Genomic DNA, 12241 nt, shown 5'->3' on the forward strand with positions numbered 1-12241 from the left:
TTTGAATGCTCTTACAAGAAAAGATAAAGGAATCAAGAATGACCTCTTTTCTAGACTTTCTCTCTCCTATTTACTTGTTTCTTACTTAAAAAGATCTTCCCCTCCTTCTTTACAACTTGAACGACTATTTATAGGGAAATACATAGTGGATGACAGCTAATCTTTCCTTTATTTTCGGGTATGGTCTGCGACATTCTCGCAACCTTACACATGTTAATTTCGCAAGCTCTCTAATTTTCGCAGGACTATCACATCTTTCTCGTGATTCTAGCTGACGTCGTTTATCGTATCATTTCTGAAATTGTTCTGCGACGCTGTTGTGTTGTGTTGTGTTGTTGATAATTTCGCTGAGACATTATCGTTGCGAGATTCTGATCCTACAGTTCTAGCTCATGTTGGTAGGCTTTATCAAAGGATCATAAGGTGTTCCGATTGAAACTCATATGTGAAAGGTCACAATATGTTGAATCAATTTGTGTTTACATGAGTTGTGTTTAGCATAAACATATGTGTTTCGGGTTTTCAAATTTTGTTATTGGCATGCATTAGTTAAAAACGATTCAATCTTTCTCTGGTAAAGGTTGCTCTTATTGTTGTTCTTTTGTTCTTACGAGAGGATGACAACATACTGGGGGAGAGTTCTTACTTGAACTTGCGCTTAATGATATATATTTCTGGGGAGAAAAGGATACGGAATCTGAGGTAACGAATTTTTTAGTTAATCGTTTTCCTGTTTAAGAAAAGCCTGTTTATATTGCATATATTTTTCTTTTGCTTAACAAAATTTCGGTACAATTGATATATTCCATTATGATGTATGTGTGTGTGTGTGATTCAACTTATTCCGGTTAAGAAAAACTGTGTCAATTTATTTGGCTTATTGTTTGGTATCTTCTTTATTGTTGGGTATTAAGTGTTTTTGTATAACGATATTTCAGTGCAATTGCGGTGCTATAATGTCTATGTTTGTTTCAATTGCTTCCGGTTAAGAAAATAATTGTGCAAGTCAATTTATTTTGGTTTGTATGTATTTTTTATGGCTTAACAAAATACGAGATCATTTGTTTAGTCCAATTCGATTCCGGATAAGAGAAACTAAGTTAATTCTGATCTTAGTTAGACTTATCAAATTTAAGGATTCGGTTATTCAAGTCTAATCGAATGCCTTATCAAGAAATACTAGTTAACTAACCTAGTACTTGTCTTGACTAAAGAGAAAGGTCTAAGTTATTGTCTGAATAATTAGAACCTGATGAAAGAATAAAGTTAATTCTGATCTTTATTTTGGTCTTATCGAAATAAACGATTGTATGTGTACAATTGGTTTAACAAGGGAACTAAGTTTCTTATTCAATTTGTTAAACTATTAGGGAAAATTGCTTTGGGAAATAGTTTTCCTTGATAACATATTAAAACTAAATTACTTGTAGTTTCAGTTTTAATATTGGTTATCTAAAGTGGTATGTGAAACCTTCGTGCTTAACTCTTATAGGTTGTTTACAAGTCTTCTGGATTTGTAAGATCCTTTCGGTTTGACCTGCATTTGCTCGAACCTTTGGATTTGTAAGATCCTTTCAGTTTGACATGTATTTGCTCGAACCTTTGTCATTTTGTGTAGTCATTCTGTACTACAAAAGGGGAATAAAAAAGATGTTCGGATTGAATATCTATCTATCTTACCTTTAGGGGGAGTATAAGCTTTGTTATTGACAAACAAGCTTGAGATAGCAACGCTTGCGAGTTCGACCGAGCAGTGCTCTAACAACTTGAGAAATCTTTATCTGGAAATAATCAATAGAGTTGTTACCAAACAGATTTGTTGTTCCTTTACTGTTTGGAATACAATCCAAAGGAATTGTTCCAGTGCGTGCACTCATCGAAGCTGGAAGCGCAGGGATACTGAAGAAACTAAGTGAACTAGGGTTAGTTTCTTGGTCTCAACTATACGAAGTTGGTTCAGATTTTCTATAACGGCTTAACTCTGAGAGTATTCAATTCTGGACTAGGTACCGAGGTTTTTCTTCCTTTGCGGTTTCCTCGTTAACAAAATCTTGTTGTGTCATTTACTTTTCCTTTCCGCAATTATAAATGTTGTTATTATAATTTAAAGTAAATTACAAAAATGTTAACTCCGGTTTACTTGATATTGATCCTATAGAGTTTGGTTAAGTCTGAACCTATTATCAAGTAATCACACTTTGGTTGTCGTATTGTCTCAATCTCGTATCCATAGACGATCATACAAAGTGTGAATACCAATTTGTCGTATTGTCTCTAATTTGTCCATAGACAATCACTTTCGGTAAGAGGACTTATAGGTGGATAAATAAAAGATTGTGGTGTATTTGGGTACCCTCGTATTTTCTAGCCGACAATTTGCAAACGGGTACGCAAACTTTAGCTCCGGATCGAACTCAGTTGAAACCGTTTTCGAACGGGTACGCAAACTTGGTTCACGGACTTCAACAATTAAATCAGTTTGCGAAAGGGTATGCAAAATTAAGTACCCTAATTTAAACAGTTGAATAAGTTTGCGAAGGGGCATGCAAACTTAACTTCTGATCCTGAATTCCATTAAAACAGTTCGTACATTTAGTACACAAATGGTAATGTATCCATGCATGGGTTTTAGCTCTTAACTCCCATTTCAATCATTGAAACATTCTTAGAAGACGACAATAACTGTCTCATACAAACTATTAGCTTATAAGCAATTTTCAAGTGATCGAATGATCAATACGAAACATTCTGAGTCTATATCAAATGACTGTATCACACAAATCATGTAAGATGTTGCCAGGCGATTTTCACATGATCATCTTTTGACTTTTCTCAAGAATAATGATGAACATAGTTAAAGCAAAAATCTTTCCAACACATATTTCGAGAAAGATATAAGCGAGTTAAACTCAGCTCGAAATATCAAATCAAATGTGTATAATGTAAATTCTATATAGCTATACGACTTTGTCTCAATAAGAGATAGAATAGAATAGACTTCTGAGTGATAGATGAGTTCAAGTCTCCACATACCTTTTGTTGATGAAGTTCCATAAGCTCCCCTTAGTAGTTCTTCGTCTACAATCGATAAACGCCGTGAAGTCTAAAGCTCAACTACACATTCTATCATAATCCGAGACATATCTATAAGTAGACTATAAATCAAGACTTATAGTATTGACAACTAAACTTGACAAACAAGATTGAGATAGCAACACTTACGAGTTCGACCGAGCAGTGCTCTAATAATCTCCCCCTTTGTCAATTTTAGTGACAAAACTATCAATACATATGGTTTACAAAATAAATAAACTTTATAGTTTCTCATCAAAATGCTTGATTTCCTTGGTTCTTCAACATTTCTTGAATTCTTCGTCACTCCAAGTACTCCAGTGATTCTGAACGTGTTCAACTCAGCATCATAGTTGTTGAAGATCCGTAGCCATAACAATAATTACACAAGATTTTTTTTTACTGTTATACAATGTCGTAGTATTATTACACAACATCAAAGTTCAATTGAATCACTATGCTCTTCATTGTTTTGCCAGGAAGAAACAAATTTCTAATCTCCATAATTTGCTTCTTTCTATCGTCATTGGAGTAAATCGTCTGACGAAGTCTACGGTGAATCTCTTGCCTGAATAAAATCAGAAATCTTATAAAAATGATCTCTTTTCAAGAACTCATCACAAGTTACGTGTTCCTCATTATGGCACAAACTCTTATGCCACTAATGAAGACTTTCGTTGTGGTTATAAGAACAAGTCTGGTAAGTCTAGATCAAGAAAATGGAAATCCTCCAAATTCCTTATTCCGGAACCGATTTCTGGAGGTCCTAGACTCAGTCCTCAGAAAAATCCTTCTAATGGACTTTTGAAAGGGTTTGTGACAAATTCCTCTGGAATATGTTATAATTGAAGGAAAGAAGGGAATATACAAGTAGAACGGTCAAACAACTTGTACAATCCTTCTCCCATGTTTGGTAGTGAGATCACTACCCCTTTACCCAAATCTAGGTAACCTCATCCTTGAATCTATCTTGAGAGGTACAAGGATGATGACTATGGGAGTCTCAAGATTTGTTGTACATTTGTGTGTGATTTCATTAGGATCCTGTTCTTGTACCTTTGCCAATATTATTGACAAAAAGGGGGAGAATTAATATGTAGTTCACACTACAAATACATATGGTTTTCGGATCATTATGTAAGGGGGAGTGGTTTCCATGTGAGATGGAGTATTGACTAAGGGGGAGTAATACATATCACCATAGTATTGTTGTTGAAGTTGTGATACAAATGGACTTTGACGCTGTGTAATGATACTATGACACTGTATAACAATGATTGAGGATTATTGTTTTTTTGTTGTTATAGCTACAGATTTTCAACAACGACGATACTAAACTTACAACCTTTGGGATCATTGGAGTACTTGGATGTGACTAAGATTTCGAGTAATGTTGAAGATTAGGCATGTGGAATAGGAGCTACAAAAGTTAATTTATTATTTTTTTGTATTCCATATGTATATTTGTCACTAAAATTGACAAAGGGGGAGATTTTTAAAGCATTGCTCGGTCGAACTCGCATGCGTTGCTATCTCAAGAATGTTTGTCAATGTTAGTGATCAAAACTATAAATCTTGATTTCTAGCCTATATAGCTAAAGGTCTCGGACTAGGATAGAAAGTGTAGTTGAGATCAAGACTCCATGGAAATCATCATACAAAACGAAAGACTACTCAAGGAACTGGTGGATCTTCATCGACTAAAAGGTATGTGGAGACTTCAACTTATCTGTCACTCAAAAGTCTATCTACTCTATCTCCTACTCTTGAGACAAAAGTCGTGTTGATATATAGTCTTTCATTATACACATTTGCTATTTCGAGCCGAGTGTAACTCTCCCATCTATTTCTCGAAATATGTGTTGGTCAGCTTTCACTTTAGCCAAATTCATCTTTACCTAGTGACGAATGTCATTTTATGTTCCAATCACTTTGGAAATTGCTCAGACGAAAAATGGTCTGTGAATAACGGCTATATAACGTCCTCTGAGAATGTTTCAATGATTGAAATGAGAGTTTAGATTAAATAACCATTGGTAGGATATAAGCATTGTTGTGGAAACATATATATGTATAAGTCCTTATTCCTTGAACCAAAGTTTGCGAACTTTGTTGATCAAGAGAAACGAAATGTGGCGTGAGCCAAGTCCGCGAACTGGCGGAAGTTCTCGACACGAGAATTTCTGCTGGAGTTTGTGAACTCCTTCCGTGAGCTTAAGTCCGCAAACCCAGTCCGCGAACTTGAGCAGGTTATATCTAAAATCGGTTGTTCTTGAACTCATGTTTATATAAACTAAGGAATGGTTTTGAAAATCGTGGCTATAAAGTTCATGAACCGATTCGAGTGAATCAACCCGTTTTTGCTTCGATTTTGTCTTGTGTAGTTACATAAGATCTAAGCAATTGAACAACTCTCTAACTAGTTCATTTGAGTCATTTGAACTAGTTATGGTGAAGAAGAATATGGTGGATATGAAAGTGATCATATGGCTAACCATTTGGTTAACTATTGTTGAACCAACAAATGTTAATGTTTGGGAACGGCTACAGAAACCAAAAATTGGACATTTCATTTGTGTGTAACAAGATAAGTTTTCGATCCAACGGTTGAGAAATATTAGCTTGAATTTAATCAGGTTCATCTAACGGTGAATATTGAATGCTTTGTTACCAAGCTAACATTGATTGCAAACCCTGATTTGAAAGACTATATAAGGGAGAACTCTAGCAACTGAGAAACCTAATCCCCACACCTTACGTGTGATACTAGTTGCATATCTAGTGTTGATTCTCCTTTAACCTTTGGTTTCTTCTTCTAAAACCAGGTTAACGACTTAAAGACTTCATTGGGATTGTGAAGCCAGACCGATACTACTTTTCTTGTAGTTGTGTGATCTGATCTTGCATCTTCTATCGTTACGAATACAATTGTAATAATTGGCCCGAGATTTATATCTCCGAGAGGTAAGATAGAAAAGTAATCACAAACACTTCGTCTCATCGTTTGTGATTCCACAATATCTTTTTTCGTTGCGTCGGTTAGGGTTATTGTGAGGTGATTGATAATACTAGGCTGTTCTTCAGGAATATAAGTCCGGTTTATCAATTGGTTCATGTTCACCTTGATTTATCAAAAGACTGAACAAAACTTGTAGGTATATTCGTGGGCGACGAATTTATCTATTACCGTAAACTTTTCTGTGTGATACAAATTTGTTTATTAAAGTCTCCGACTTTGGGTCGTAGCAACTCTTAGTTATGGGTGAGATCAGCTAAGGGAATCAAGTATGTAGCATCCTGCTGGGATCAAAGACGTAGGAGCATAACTGTACCTTGGATCAGTGTGAGATTGATTGGGGTTCAAATATAGTCCAGACCGAAGTTAGTTTGGAGTAGGCTAGTGTCTGTAGCGGCTTAATACAGTGTGTGTTCAATCTGGACTAGGTCCCGGGGTTTTTCTGCATTTGCGGTTTCCTCGTTAACAAAATTCTGGTGTCTGTGTTATTTCTTTTCCGCATTATATTTTGTCATATAACTGAAATATCACAGGTTGTGCGTTGTTCAATCAATTAGAATATCCGACCTTTCGGTTGTTGATTTAAATTGATTGATACTTGGATATTGGTCTTTGGTACCATCCAAGTTATCTCTCTAGTATTTGATAAAGACTCGCAGATTTCTATTTGCTTGAGTATATATCAAATCGAGAGATTGAGATATAAACTCTTTGATAATACTTTTTATCTAGATTGAGTCTGACTGTATAGTTGATTCTCTAGAAAGTATATTGGAGTTTGTCCATACAGATTGCTAAGTGAAATATTCGGTGTGGTTGTTGTACCCCCACTTTTCAACTGGTACACAAGAACGGTTTACTAATTGTGGGTTCTAAAACGAATAAGTGAATATGCCTGTAATATTGCATATGCCCCGGGCATTTATAGGAAGGTTGTTACGCATAACCTATCCTTAGACACCATCTGTAACCTTTGATGGTAGCTTGTGCGAGACCATGGGGTGAGGATGTTCTACACTAATCCTATTAAACATGCAATATTCATCAAGTCCTTTTAATGTAAATATCTAGCATTGACAAGGTTGGTCAGTATATGTTCTAGTATTGTTTCAAAAACGCATTATTTCTTGTGATCAATAACTAATTAAACACTTCGAATCATCCAGCGGAGCTATAAATCACTTGAATGGTCCGCATTCTGCATGGGTATGTTCACAAATATCACCTTGTTTCTTTTGAAAGAATGGATTGTTTACCATTTTCATCTTAGGATGGTCTTAATCATTTTTACTAAAGAATGACTTCGTGAGTTACATGCTTTGTTACTTTAACAACATAATGTGAGGGGAAGTGGCGTTTCTAGTACTTTAGAAAGAGTTGACTGTGAAAGATTCCCTCACTTTGCATTCTTTCAATCTTTGTAATTACCATTTTCTTCTTCACTCAACTAAAAGGATGTCCATTTGAGTTCTTTCAAAACAGAACATCATATCACAACCAAAGTCTCTCTATGGTTATGTCAAAACCTGAATGAGTCAATTCCCAACATTACATTTTCGGTGACGATATGGATTCAATTATCCAAGTATTAGTGATTTAAAATTCACTAGACTAATTGGAGGTAATTTGTAGATGCATTCCCATTCTCATAGTTAGTTTTCATACAATAACCGTTGCACAGACTTCGGAGAAACTTAACAAAGTGACTAGCTCTTGGCTCTTACAGAGCCCATGTAACTTTTAATCTTTATACCAATTAGGAAACAAAGATTGAGTATTTCTTCGCTCGGCTATTACTCGTGATGATCCAATCATCGCATGGTATTATATAAGAAAATAATTTAACAATCAGTTTAATATATTTCCTTAGGAGTTTCGTGTAATAAGTGGCGTGGCTTTATACCAAGTTTCCAACTCTCATTTAAACGAGTCAGAATTACATCTCTGCCTCATGGTCGATAGATACATTTACTTTGTATCGTTATTACTTGAGCCAGAATTACATATCAGGTCCTATTTTAGCAAAGACTTATATATTTGTTTTCGGGTAAAAACTGATTCTGTTGTTTTTGGTAAATTTGGGTGTGTTGATGACAAACGAATTCAAACCCTAAACAAATGTACTGCACATGAGTACCTTTAGATTCGAGAGATCAATTTGTAAGACTCTGGCCTAAACCAAGAAATGTCCGTTCCAGATTCAATTCGGTCACAAAGTGAAGTAGAAGGGTTGATCTTAGGGAGGGAAGCGAAGAAGGTGTTTAAAGAATGTTGAATTATGAAGGTATGGTTGTTTATGACTTGTATCATAATATTGTTTCTGGATACTTGTGTTGATAACACTTGTGTTCTTTTTGAAATAGGTTGAAATCCTATTTATACAAGTCATGTTCGAGCACACCCTGATCTAGAAGTGGAGGTGATTAAGCAGTTGAGAAGTGGGGTTGTGTAAAAACTGGTGATCACCACGTTTCCATTACGAGGGAAAACTAGTCACACTTTAACCCACTACTCTCGTTGATGTTAACCGTCCGTCATTTCCTGACACTTTCTCGTAATGGGCGCGTTGCATGCCGCATGCTGTAAACCGTCAGACCAATACCCAGTGAGCATCCCCCAGTTTGTGATATGTTTGATGTCTCGAGTAAATGGGTCAAGTCGTGAGACTCGCCGCTAAAAGCAGCACATAGTGCTTTTAGGTCAAATAATAAAATTATTTGTGAAATCAATATTTATAAATTATTGCTTATAATCGATGTATATAAAGCATCACTTTTAAACAAGCAGCTGAAAATGATCGATGTGCAGGAAACATCGTTGTTTTAGCTCGTTCAAATTAGTCGCGAATTGAACGTCTCAAAAAAGTAGCATAACCGGCCACCTTTGGGCGATCGTTTGAGAACCCTATGGGTGAGCTACCACTTGGTCGATCTCTCCCTGTGGAGGAAGGGTGGCCGATGATCACAGGGTTACCATGTTGGCCTCCTGAAAATAAATCTAAACCATCCGACTTGGCTAGCGAAGTTGGATGGACGAGATGATTTGTCGTAGTTGCCTACTGCCGTTGATTTAAATTAGGGTTTAGAAGCCGTGTGCCAACCCTATTTTGGCTGATCGATTGAAAGCGCTGGGCGCTAGTTTGAGCAAGTCGATCGGCCATGTGCAAAGGTGGGTTGCCAGTTAGCACGTTGATATCTTCGGGGCCGCCTGAAATTGAATCTAATCCACTCGATTTGGCCGACGAAGATGGACGGTTGTGATCAATTTGCGACAGCAGTACGTTGTCGCAACACAAACTAGGGCTTCCAAAACAGCGCGTTCACCCTACTTTGGGGAAAACGGTTTGGTGCCCTCTTGACTCGCCGTGGGTAGGTCGATCGACCATGGGTAGAGTTGAGTCGCTGGTGAACATGTTAGCACTTACTTAATTATTCGAAGGAAGATCTAAGCCGTCCAACTAGGCTAGCTAAGTTGGGCGGTCGTGATGTTTTTTGAGACCGTTTTTGCCGGTCTTAGCTAGTTTGAGCTCATTTTTTAACAGAGCGATCACCCATGTTCTGGCTAACGTTTGAGGGTGTTGCGGTTGAACTAAATGGATTCCGACCGTCTGGGATGTTAGTGGGCCCGCCGGTGGTCATCATGATGATCGCCTAGCTCCGCTAGGAGTAGGCTAGGCTTGTTGAATCGCGTGGACAAATCGTGCGGCCGTGATCTTTTTTAAGACTGACATGGGCAGTGTAGATTTTCCTTAAGGAATTAAGCGCGTCAATTGTGCTAACTTCCAATTAAAGGCGCATTAACACGAAAATCTCTTTATCAGAGAGTGGCATAGCCTACGTGAGTGTTTTCATGCGGGTCTCAATACTGACACTTCGGGAGATTCATGCTACTCCGCTGCGAGTGAACATTAATCGTCATGTCATGCCAATATTGAGAGTTCGGCTGGGAACATTGCATAGGAAAATACTAGGCAGGTCAATGCATTAGCGAATAATGCAGTAGAATAGACTTTACAGAATATCTGGGATCGTTGCTTCATGCACCATTCTGGATAAATTTCATAAATATGTTGAATTGCTCAATACATATGTAAGTAAAGAGTTTTGGACACTTATTACTTTTTGAATGGCTCAGTCCCTTTGCAGAATGACGGCGCATTAAATACATGGTTTTACACTTTTAACCTTGAAATAAAAACCACCATCAACAATCTTCTACCATAATTTATGTGTATTCTTTCACATGTTCTAGTATACCAATATTGGTATGATTTAGCACGTCTAACCCTCTGTTCTTCGAGGTTCTTTCCATATTTATCCTTGCCACAGTTACCTTAAGTTTGAGAAATTTCATTATCCCAACAGGTATACGTTGTTGTTAAAGAGAATCTCACATGCCTCCCAACCACTTACATTGGGTTGAATATCTTACTAACGACCATGAATCTCTTGTTAACACACTTCAACATCTACTGTTACTCTAGTATAATGGATGATGTTGAAAAGATAAAAATCGAAAGATTTTTCTGACTAATGTCACCTTTCGTTGTTTCGATAAAAGTTTGAGGTGCTAATTTGAAACATATTGCTATTCTTATTGACTCTTTTATAGTCTAACAAGTGGGATCCATCCCATTGAATATTCAAATTTTCGGGGGAAAAATTTCATGAATGTTTCAAAAACTTCTTTCAGAGCATTTGATCGCCTGAAGTCAATATGCTGCCTTGAAAACATAAAAGCTACGCCTTCATCTTTTGAACAATACATCGGCATCGGTTGAAGGTTTTTATGATGGAAGTATATCCCTTTGTAGACACAAATGACTCTTGTATCAGAGACTCTTTAATGGCGCTCAAGTACTTTTGAATCCAAAAGGTCAAATTCGAATCGAGTTGGGTTAGTCAAAACTCGGTTAACTGTTTGGCCAACGCCCGGTCCGTTGGGTTGACTTGGTCATGGTTAAAAAAAGTTCCTATATATGGTCCATTATATATGAAGTAATCATGCCCAAATAAACTTGAAACTATTATCATAGATGCCCAAATATATTGTTAACCCTAAATTGAGAATTTCATCATCCAATTGTAGTGATCAGAAACCAATTGCCCGATGATGATGATAGTTCTACAGTAGATTAATCATAATGTTTCTACAAACATAATTAAATATCAAAGACATGCAACTACTAGATAAAAAGATATTCATGACCCGTTTGACTATTCCAATTAACGTTTCTGTGGACACAGCTGGAAATATCATGTACTATGGAGTACTTCCCATGGTTGGATCTTATGAAATTTTTACGGTGCGACAATAAGGACAATTTTTAAACCATATTGGAAAAACAGCATAATCCAACGACTGAAATTCTTAAAAGTTAAGGTTTATTACGCTATTATAAAATAGGATTTTTCTGAATGTACACAGATTCACTAAAATCAAGTTTTGGAGATGGCATCATATTCCGATTTGATTGAAATTTTACCCGAGTAATTAATATATAATTGGGTTGAACATACTAAAATTTCATGAAAATCTAACGGTTAAATATCTATGTTTGATAATCATATATATGTGGAACCCTAGAAGATACTATGAAAACGAGATTCTTTTGTGGAACGAGAATATCTGGTAACACATCCATAATAAAAATTAATCTTCATCAGAACCACGCTAATATATTTGTGAAGGAATCCATGATTGATCTCGAGAGATAAAACTAAAAAAAATTGCACAAAATGGTAGAGTCGTGCTAATAACGTGTTGAAGGAGAAATATAAAGAAGAGAGATCTTATTCATTAGATATCAATATAGTATTACATACGAATAAACCTCTATTTATAGGCTAGGGTATTAACCCTGCTTTCATATAGAGGTGACCCACACATAAGCCAAAGGCAGGCCCGGCTTTGGGGCCCGTCAACCTGTGCTGCTCACATGGTGGCTAATTTTTTACTTCTTGTGAGTTAGTATTTTGGTGCCCAACTTTTATTTTGTCTGAATCTAATCATGGAACATGTTAACATTAAGCAATGATGTTATGCTCAAAATCTGGTTCGACTTTAATGTTTAGACCGTGTAAGTTCCCATGGGCTCAAGTATGACGAGCTTTTAGTTCGATTATTATTTAATTTTTTTTTAATTTTTTTCTA

Source organism: Papaver somniferum, chromosome 7 (assembly GCF_003573695.1).
Source record: "Papaver somniferum cultivar HN1 chromosome 7, ASM357369v1, whole genome shotgun sequence".
Classification (NCBI taxonomy): Eukaryota; Viridiplantae; Streptophyta; class Magnoliopsida; order Ranunculales; family Papaveraceae; genus Papaver; species Papaver somniferum.